The sequence below is a fragment of the Limulus polyphemus genome, unplaced genomic scaffold (assembly GCF_000517525.1).
Source record: "Limulus polyphemus unplaced genomic scaffold, Limulus_polyphemus-2.1.2 Scaffold556, whole genome shotgun sequence".
NCBI lineage: Eukaryota > Metazoa > Arthropoda > Merostomata > Xiphosura > Limulidae > Limulus > Limulus polyphemus.
In genome coordinates this window covers 322648-332618 of record NW_013666166.1, presented here as the reverse complement: position 1 = coordinate 332618, position 9971 = coordinate 322648, and the positions used below count along the sequence as shown (strand labels likewise).

General features: G+C 33.8%; 1 protein-coding gene across 1 annotated transcript in view; it reads right to left on the bottom strand.

Annotated features, from left to right (window-relative positions):
* The window catches only part of LOC106459086 (LARGE xylosyl- and glucuronyltransferase 1-like), a 138568-nt gene extending 130394 nt beyond the window's left edge, over positions 1-8174 (bottom strand). Inside the window, exon 1 of the mRNA XM_022385498.1 lies at positions 8118-8174. The gene's annotated coding sequence lies outside the window, so the exon portion shown is untranslated. The remainder of the gene's footprint in view (positions 1-8117) is intronic.
* Positions 8175-9971: the final 1797 nt, after the last annotated feature.

Here is a 9971-nt window from a genome sequence, read left to right as displayed (position 1 = left end):
GTCCATTTTATTGTTGTTCTTTCTAAGCGCTGTTGTAACTCATTTTCATATCCTCATTTAATTTATGTTGTGCATATATTGTTGCATAGAAGATATTTTAAAGTGATTCATCAGGTGGAAAACGAATAGATAGGCCGACAAGTGACGCTATTTAGTGTATCTAAATTCATTTAGCAATTTTCGTAAAAGTGACCCGAAAAACGGGGCTAACTCGGTAACTCATAGCCCGATTTTAACGAAACTTGTTTTATTCTGTTTCTATTCACATTTCTATTCTCATGTCATTACAAATATGGCGCTATTGTGCGCCGTTTTTGCTGTATTTAATTACAAACATGCAAACACACAAACAATCTCAGAGTTTTAGTAGTACATAGATAGATAGATAGATTGTAGTTATATCTTGATTTTAGAAGACCGAGCCCAAAACAACCTCATCTCCACCCTATCACAGTGATTATCCTAATTACTCTAAATAATCAAAATTTCCAAACTAGGTAAATATTATCCAATATTTACTTAATTAGTAGATTACATCTAATAAGTAAAATTGCAACTAAGTGATTTACAACTAACTGGTAAGGAGCGTAGTTTCATCAAACAGAAAGATAAGTGAACTGTAGCTGTAATCCTAGTCTAATCAATTACCCGTAATTAACGATCTTATGTAGAATGAGAGACATTTTTTTGTCTTTTGGGTTGAAAACACCTATCAACAAATTCAAATGATAAAGATTTCAATGTTTTATTCACGTTGAAAACTGCTGGAGAAATAACGTAAAAATATGTAGATAGGATGATTCCACAGTTTTCAATTACAGACTTTATTCGGCTAAAACCTGGAATAATTAAAAATATAGATAATTATTAAAAGGACGTTCCTGACATCATCTGGTACACCTGTATTAACACAGGCACTTCTCAAATGGAAAAAAATCATATGATATAGTTACACATGCAAAAATTTTTAAAACAAGTATATAGTGGTTTCTGGATATTTATTCAACATAGGTTTATAATGCTGAATAAATATTGGTTATTTTTTTCTTTCGTTTACATCTGACTCTGTATTAAGAAAAATTACATATTTACTGGAGAAACCATGAAAAGTTTTACTTGTGTGTTCGAAAACATGAGAGGGTGGTCGCATACGTTTGTTTTTAATTCTAATATTTAATTTTTTTCCCGCTTCTCATAAATAAAATCACTCACAATTTATGAATGTAGTTTCATAAATACATCAAGGATTTTCAGGAATAAGGAGGACAAATTTTGTCCTGGCTTTTAATGAATTTAACCTCTCTATCGAGGTTAAAAGATTGAAAGGTTTTTACGCCATGCTGTATAAAACAGCAAAATAATGTTTTCTCAATAGAGCTTAAATAAGGGTTATTAGGATATAAACAAGTTTAATAATTCTGTCAACATTTCTATTAGTTATTCATTTAACTCTGCAAAACAATTGTTAATTCGTTCAATTTTCAAAAGTAAGTTTTCTTGTCTATAACAAATTCCTTTAGCATTACTTACAAGAAGCGGCATCGCGGCTCTTAAAATGGCTCCGAATTTTTCAAGTACAAACTTTTAGCTCATGCTCCGTCATCTCTTGACCGATTCAAGATCTAATTATAGTTTTGGACTCAGGAAGTCAAGCCCTTTCAATTGATGTATTTAACCACGTCCAAGATCTCGTAGATTAATTTAATCTAATCCTGCCTAAAATAATTTCAATTTGAGGGTAGACTGGTAGAGATCCTGATGAGTAATAAAATCAAATCGGGTATACGCGCGCCCCATGCTTAGTATTGCTGGCGCACAAAAATAATGTTAACAAAACGAAAAAAAAAAAAGGTGTCATAGCTTAATTTACTCTAATCCAGCCTAAAAGAATTTCAAGTGCCACGGCTATTGAGACTTCCCTCTTGTTTCTGTTAAGAAGTTTAGGTGATGCCAGGTGAACACTGGCGAAAAGATGTTTTAATAATTATTTGTGTTTTTAATTATTCAAGTTTATAGTCGAATAAAATTTTTAAACAATGTTAAAAAAAATGACTTCGAAATACTAAGCAGCTATTGTTGAAAATGTGTCACTATTTTCTAAAACCAAACATTCAACTGTTTGTTTATTGGTTTTTAGCATGTTAACATTTTAGGAAAAAAAGGATATTCTAGGTGTTGTTGGAATTTATTTGTTCTTCCAATTTCAACGCTTAGTAGTAAAACAACAATATAAAATATTGCAACAAAACAGAGGAGCTTTTCATTCCATGAATGTTTCAGGAAGCATTGCGTTATTAACAAACAGAAGTTGTAGTTCAAGTTTGTCTATACTGCTTGTTTAAGCAGTCTATGGAATATGTAGTACTCATGGATAAACAGCATTTAGCACAGATAGGCAGAAATGACAAAATTCGCCACTGCAAGTCAATAAATTTATGAGCTTCTTTCAATTCATAATTTTGTTATGAAAGTGAAAAATAAGTGTTACCTATTTAGAAGTATAAATTTTCGTATTCACGTGGTTTTCACGTAGTTATTAAAGTTTACTTTTTAACTGGTCTTGTTTCAAGTGCTTCAAAAACCTTTCTGAAGCCGTTTTTGCAACATTGCTTTCTGTGAGACGAGGACGGTCTCTCAACTTCATCATTTAAAAACTCTTCACAGCAGGTTTTCAATAGGCACTGGAGCTGTAAGTAACTCCTTGACAGTATTGCACACGTCTGGGATATACTGATGCTAAATCACTGTTGTACACAAAACGCGGTGTTCCAAGAGCGTTAAATATCTCTAGGAAAATTGTTCGTAGACAAAGTTCAACTCGTTGGGATAACGGTAAGTCTACGGACTTAAAACGCTAAAATCCGGAGTTCGAATCCCCACGATGGATATAGCAAATAGCTCAATGTGGCTTTGTTTTAAAACAAGCAAACTAAATCAAGTTCCGTTTCCGTCAACATCTGACTTAACTCCATCGACATATTATCTATCTATCTATAATAATAAAAGGACGTGTCTGTGGGTCTGTGTGTGTGTGACCGCCATAGCTCCAGGAAGAAAGAACTAAGAAACCTGAAATTTTTCACCCACATATTTAGTGGAGTCTGAGGATGTACACCTGGATATTGTTACTTATCTACGCGAGTGAGGCAAGCTAGCGAAAAACCACATAGAAAAGAATTTGTGACCGCCATAGCTCCAAGAGGAAAGAACCTAGAAATCTGAAATTTTACACCTATACTAAGTGGACCCTAAGGGTGTGCTCCTGGATATTAGTACTTATCTTATCCACTTGCGTGCGCGCATTCGCGTGCGTACCTTTTTAATGAGGCAAGCTAGTGAACAACCACATAGAAAAGAAATGGTTCCTTATATTATAGCTCCCTAGTGGCACAGCGGTATGTCTGCGGACTTACTGCGCTAGAAACTGGGTTTCGATACTCGTGGTGGGCAGAGCACAAAAGCCTTGTATGTAGCTTTGTGCTTAATTACAAACAAACAAACCGTTTATCAAAGTGGTTTGTTTTTTATCAAAAACGTTAGTGATATAACGGAAAATACCTTAATATAGAAATGACTTAAGTTTAAAATTGGATCGATATTTTACTTTCATGATAAATTTTATGCAGTTGCTAAAATATATCAACCTAATAATATATCTACCTAGTAACCGGTGCGAAGCCGGATACTTTCGCTAGTCTATAATAATAATAGGGCGTGTATGTGTGTGTGTGTGTGATTGCCATAGCTCCAAAAGGAAAAAAAAACCTAGAAACTTGAAATTTTGCATGCATACTAAGTGGACCCTGAGGGTGTGCACCTGGGCATTATTACTTATCTTATCCACATGCGCACTCCATAGTATACTCTGTAGTATATCACTTATATCAACAACTTCTAATATATAGAGAAGCCAGTGCGTTTTGATGACAATGCGTTCCAACAAAGGCTTTTATGTCATATTGCTTAGCAAAAAAAAGTATAACCTAATATTGTTGTTAGTCTATGTACTGTAAGTATTTGAGCAACTGCATACAATTTATCATGAAAGTAAAAATATCGATCGAATTTTAAACTTAAATCGTTTCTGAATTAAGGTATTTCCTGTTATATCACCAACGTTTTCAATAAATAGAAAACCTCATTAATAAATGGAGACTCTAAATTCAGAAATAAACAAATATCATTCCAGGTTTGTTGCTTGTATATTTCATTTTGTATGTCAACCTAATAACCCGTACGAAGCCGGGTACTTTCGCTAATTATAGCCAAATCTATCTACGATTTTACTGGTTCATTGTGCTCTGCATTTTGAATTGCTTTAATGTCACACAGGAATCCAAAAGGTAGCATGTAATCAAGGAAAGACTGAAATATATATCCCAATTTCATTAACACGCTGCAAGATAAAAAAAAACAACAACAAACAAATCTGATTCTGTACAACAACAATTATTGGTTCATCCTAATTCGTATAAATGGCAAGATGCTTCCTTCGTCTGACACGAGTCCCTGATAATTCTGAAACAACTGATGATTATTCTGTCAGTTTTTTTTCTTCTTCCAAACCATTTTCTCAGTATCGAATGCCCTATGCCATTGACCAAACTGCTATCAACATCACTGGCTATAGATTCATGATGGGAAAAACGAAGTCTAATAATATAGATTAAGACGGTTGATAAAACGGAAAGCATTTTTATTTACAAAAGCTTCTCAGCAATTTGTCCACATGCTGAAGCTACATGCCACAATATCTTATATAACGATTTCTCCATCAAAATTATAGGATCTTCAGACCTTGAACTCTGCATTAAAAAAGCTACTCGACTTACAAACATCCTTAGACCGAAAATTATTCTAGATAGCTTCACTTAACACTCAGTCGTTTATTAAGAATAGTTATAACTATAACTTGATGTCTCATGTAACATGTAACATATAATGACATATTCTATAATCTGTTCTTACTTTCACTTACCTCTTTACTGAATATTTTAAGTAATTAGTTATTTAAGTTACTACAATATCAGATAATAAGTATAATTATAATATTATTTCCAATTTTTCTGAAGATAAGTGTATTCTCAAATACGTTACATTAAAGCTACACAATGGGCTATCTGTGCTCTGCCACGACATTTATCGACACCCGGTTTTTAGCGTTGTAAGTCCGCAGACATACCGCTGTGCCACTGGGAGGGGGGGGGCTCATAAATTGAGCTCTGCATTTGCTTGCTGGATATATTTATTTGTACAAACATATCATATCAAACTACTAAAGAAATTAGAAATCTGTACGACGCTAGTTCAAATGCTAGTGTTACAACTTAGAATAGGTGGTGCTACCTGGTGCATCTTCCTTTAATTTTATTAATGCTGTTAACATCACCTTTCATGTGGTATCTCACCGCATCTACACTTTCAATCTTACACCCTCACCCAATATTGGCAAGAGGTTGAAGAATGATATTAAAAAACGATTTCAAAATAATCCCTGTGCTAATTGATGCCACAAAAATAAATATATTCTTAGAAGAAGAACGTTTCTGGCCAGTTACAAAAATTTGCAACTCACGCAGTGGTAACTACAAGGTTTAAAGAATAACAGCCGAGGAACGAAAAATGTCATTTTGTTTAATTCCAACAATCTAGGTAGCACACCTTCGTGTTGGCCTCTCATAGTTGTGCTGTTATCAAACTCTCGACAATCTGCGAACGGTATTCCACGTTTCGTAAATCCTTCAAGATTGTCCTCTGATAAAACGTCGTCTCTGGACTCTTAGACAATGATGAAAAAAAATAAAAATTTCTTCAACATTTACCTCCATTCCTTGGATGTTCCTCGTTCTTAATACCTCCCACAGCTGCTCGTGATGCATGACTTACGTCATGGGTACAGTCTACCATTGTAGAATAATATTTCATCCGTTTAGAAACGATTATTTAACAGCTTCTTTTAAGAAGATTTGCTATTAGCTGATTTTGGAATTCGGAGCTTAAAAATGACGAGTTGTTTATGAGCCTTCTAATTGGATTCATTCATTACAAGATCAAACTTTTCCGTCAATTCCACTTGGATTGAAATCAATTTAATTTCCGAGGATGATTTAACCCATCAACAGTTCCGCATAGAGTTTGATTTATCTCTGCCAAAAGCATAACTACTGCAATTATCCTACTAAATACGACGGTTAAGTGCTGCAGTTCAGTTTCGACGAAAGTTTGAGTTGTACTATCGACTGTACAATTCGCTTTCAAATGGGGCTCTAAAACCTTCCATTTCATAAGGCATTCCATGTGCAAACTAATTTTCTCGTGAGATTCTTGAGTTTTCTGAACATATGACAAGGATTGAAACCCTTAATCAGTCGGCTGTCTAACAATAGGAAGAAACAGAATAATGCGTATAGTTTTCAATAACACAATCAACCATATACATGACACTTTTCACAAAACAGTTATCCTTCGAAAATGGCCTCTCAGACTGAGTTGGTGTAAGTTGAAAAACAATGCCATTAACTTGTACAGCTCCAGGTTATACTATTGTAACTATTGTTCTTCTGTCTATACTTTGTCGCTATGAATCAGTATTTGAGATATCGAGTTCCTTTACATTGTTATTATCTTCGTTAATTGTTTCTTTAAATGCAAAAAAATTCTCTTCTGCTACTGTTTGCTGTGTACTGGTTCATTGTTAATTGTTGCTACCCGCGGTGGGCAAAGCCCAGATAGCCCATTGTGAAGCTTTGTGCTTAACAATAACCAAACATCCAAGTTAATTGTTGCTTCTACCGATGTACTAAAAATAAAATAAAATTGTCTAAGGTGCCTTTCTTGTCGATTCTGGGCTTTCTCTGAATGTATACTTTTACCTTTTCATCACGAGACTTGTATCTTCGAAGGCTGTCACTGATTTTATTAGTACGTATTAATTCCTTAATTTGTTTTATTCCTTCTCAATAAATTATTTCTCGGTTTGATTTCTTAGGTTTGTTATTTTTCCTTTTGAATTATTTGCCTTTACCGCTTTCTGAATCATTTGTCAGCTGCTCCGCGCGCGCGCTTTATTTATAACAGTATCCCCACCAAAGGACGTTTGTAAGTGTTCTTTGCTACCTCTTGCCTGGTGCGTGACGAAATTGGCTCGCACCTACAATAACATTATCGTCATTAATAGTTACATGTATTCTATGCGGCCTTACATGGGCTGTCAGGCGCTTATAAAATATATGTTAAATAAATTATATCTTATACATGAAACAGAAGTCTTAAAGTTGATAATTCGTTATGAAAATGTTCGTTGAAAAATGCATAAAATGAAATTATGATTACTTTTTTATTGTGCTGAATCAATATATTAAATTAGCCATAATAATAATAATATAAATATTATATATAGATATGCTGTATGTTTTAAATAACAAAATAATTCAAAATATTTGACATTGTCGATGTGTCCATTAGGCCGCGATGGCTTGGGGCATCCTCGAGCCTCGGGGCCCACTGTAGCCGAATTTCGTCAATGACGCCAGCGTTGAAAGTAGATACTAGAAGTTCGCAAGTAATCGAAAGTTTAGTGAAGTTAGTTGGCAGTAAAGAAATGAACGGCCCACTTTTATGAATAGTTATTGTTGTTGTTTTAGCGCAAATGTACAGAATGAGCTATGTGCCTTCTGGCCATCGAGATAAATCGAATCCCGGATATTAGCTTTATAAGACATTTTCAAAATATCTATAACACAAAATATATGTCTTTTTTAAACTTAATACAGAACACTTAAGAAATACACTAAACATTATTATAAGAAACTCAAGGTGGAATTGTAAATAACCGACTGATATGAAGTGTTCGCCAGTGGATCAGTGGTAAGTTTTTATAAGAAATTCAAGATGGAATTGTAAATAACCGACTGATATGAAGTGTTCGCCAATGGATCAGTGGTAAGTTTTTATAAGAAATTCAAGATGGAATTGTAAATAACCGACTGATATGAAGTGTTCGCCAATGGATCAGTGGTAAGTTTTTAAAGGTAATGCATATTTTATGCCAATATATAACAGCAGAGTCCAGACTTTGTTCTGTTCACAAACACCAAAATTTGCACTAATATACTCACTCTAAAACAGTGATCTCCTTCAAAGGTTTCTTCAAAATGTCGGATTTTCTTCTTTAGACCTAAAAACGACAATTTTTTTGAGCTACTAACTAAAATTTCTTACATTGCAAAACTAATTTTGTTAAAAAGATTTATTATCATGTAAACTACAGTTTTCAAAATCACTTATGATTCTTATGAAATATGTCAACTGTCATTTCATAAGTTTATTTACAGTTTCTAAACAAGAACAAATAAACTAACAAAACAACAGTTCTGAATATATATATATAAAACAAACTATATTTTTTACAAATTAGCTAAAGACATGTAGTACATGGAAATCAAGAATGAAATCAGGAGTTCGATTCCCCGTGATGAAAATAACACAAATAGACTTTACGCTAAAGCAAACACCCAAACAAAAAGATTTGAAGCGAATAATGAAAAGTGAAAGAATTACATTTACTGTTTTTTAAAAAAATTAACAAAAGTGTTATGACACATATACAGGTGTTTAAAGACAAGGCAGGATTTAACAAGGAAGGCATTATTGTTGGTGTAGAAACAGAGCACAAAGGCCCAGAGACAAGCTCTGAATACAAAATCGCTGATAGGGGTTACATAGGCAAGGAATTCGATCTATGAAACATATTTAAAGGATGTAAAAACAACCTCAGATACCATCAATCAGTGTCAAATTACATAAATATTCAGATGGGCTTCACTAGTCATCTCCTTTTTCCTGCAAAAGTAGCATCTCTGCTTTATAGATATCAGCCTTTGCCCCAACAAGTGAACCCTTTTAATTCTAAGAAAATGCTCACTGTCATAAAAACAAGGGAAGAATTAAAACCGAGGACACATGTCTGGGAATAGGACGAATCGAGGAAGTAAGAATCTAAACATTTAGAAGGATATCTGCCCAACATGCTATAGGGAGGTGAAGTTGTGGTTTTGTTTGTAATTAAGCACAAAGCTATACAATGAGCTATCTGTGCTCTGCCCACCACGGGTATCAAAACCCGGATTCTAGCGTTGTAAGTCCGCAGACATACCGCTGTGCCACTGGGGGGGGACGAAGTCGAGGTATGACATTATAGTATTTCGAAATAAACTTGACCAAAAGGTATGCATATTAAGTATCATAATAACAGAAGGCTTTTACAGATATCCATAACATTATAAGTCAAACTTCAATAAAAAGTAACTGATACCAGTCAAAACTGTTTCACTTCCAAACGAAGAAAATGCCTTAATATCAAAATATAAAACAGCTTGAAACAGTCTTCTTGAAAATACCTAGTTCTTTTTGTATAAAGTAACTGAGGGTTCTAGATAATTACTGTGAGCACACCAGACAACCCACAAAAATAAATCTGATCAGATCTTTATATTGCTTGGGACTATATTCAAATTCAGACTCTGACAGAACTTTTAAGAATCCTATCATACGTCAGGAGACTAGACTAGTTATTCAGACAAGGAAATCAGGTTTTCCTGCACCTTTGTATCTACATTTGTCCAGAATGACAAACATTGTGAAAAATCAATTAATTACTAATCTATTGTATTGATTGTATAGAAGCAAACATGCGTGCTTTAGTTCTGACAGTGAGTGATTACCTAATATTAGAATCAAGCTTAGTTAATAGCTCGGTACACCTTATTCACATAGTACTTCTAACTAAGCTCAAATAACTTGTACTGACAACACAGTCCTGCGAATTTAAACTTTATAAAAGTTGCTTTGGTTTTAATAACGGATTTTCCATAATTCAGCTTTCAAAAATAATATTAATTTTTTTCTATCACGTAAGGACTTTTTAGAAATCAGGAAGAAAGAAAAATTTACTTAGATCAAATTATTGTTTC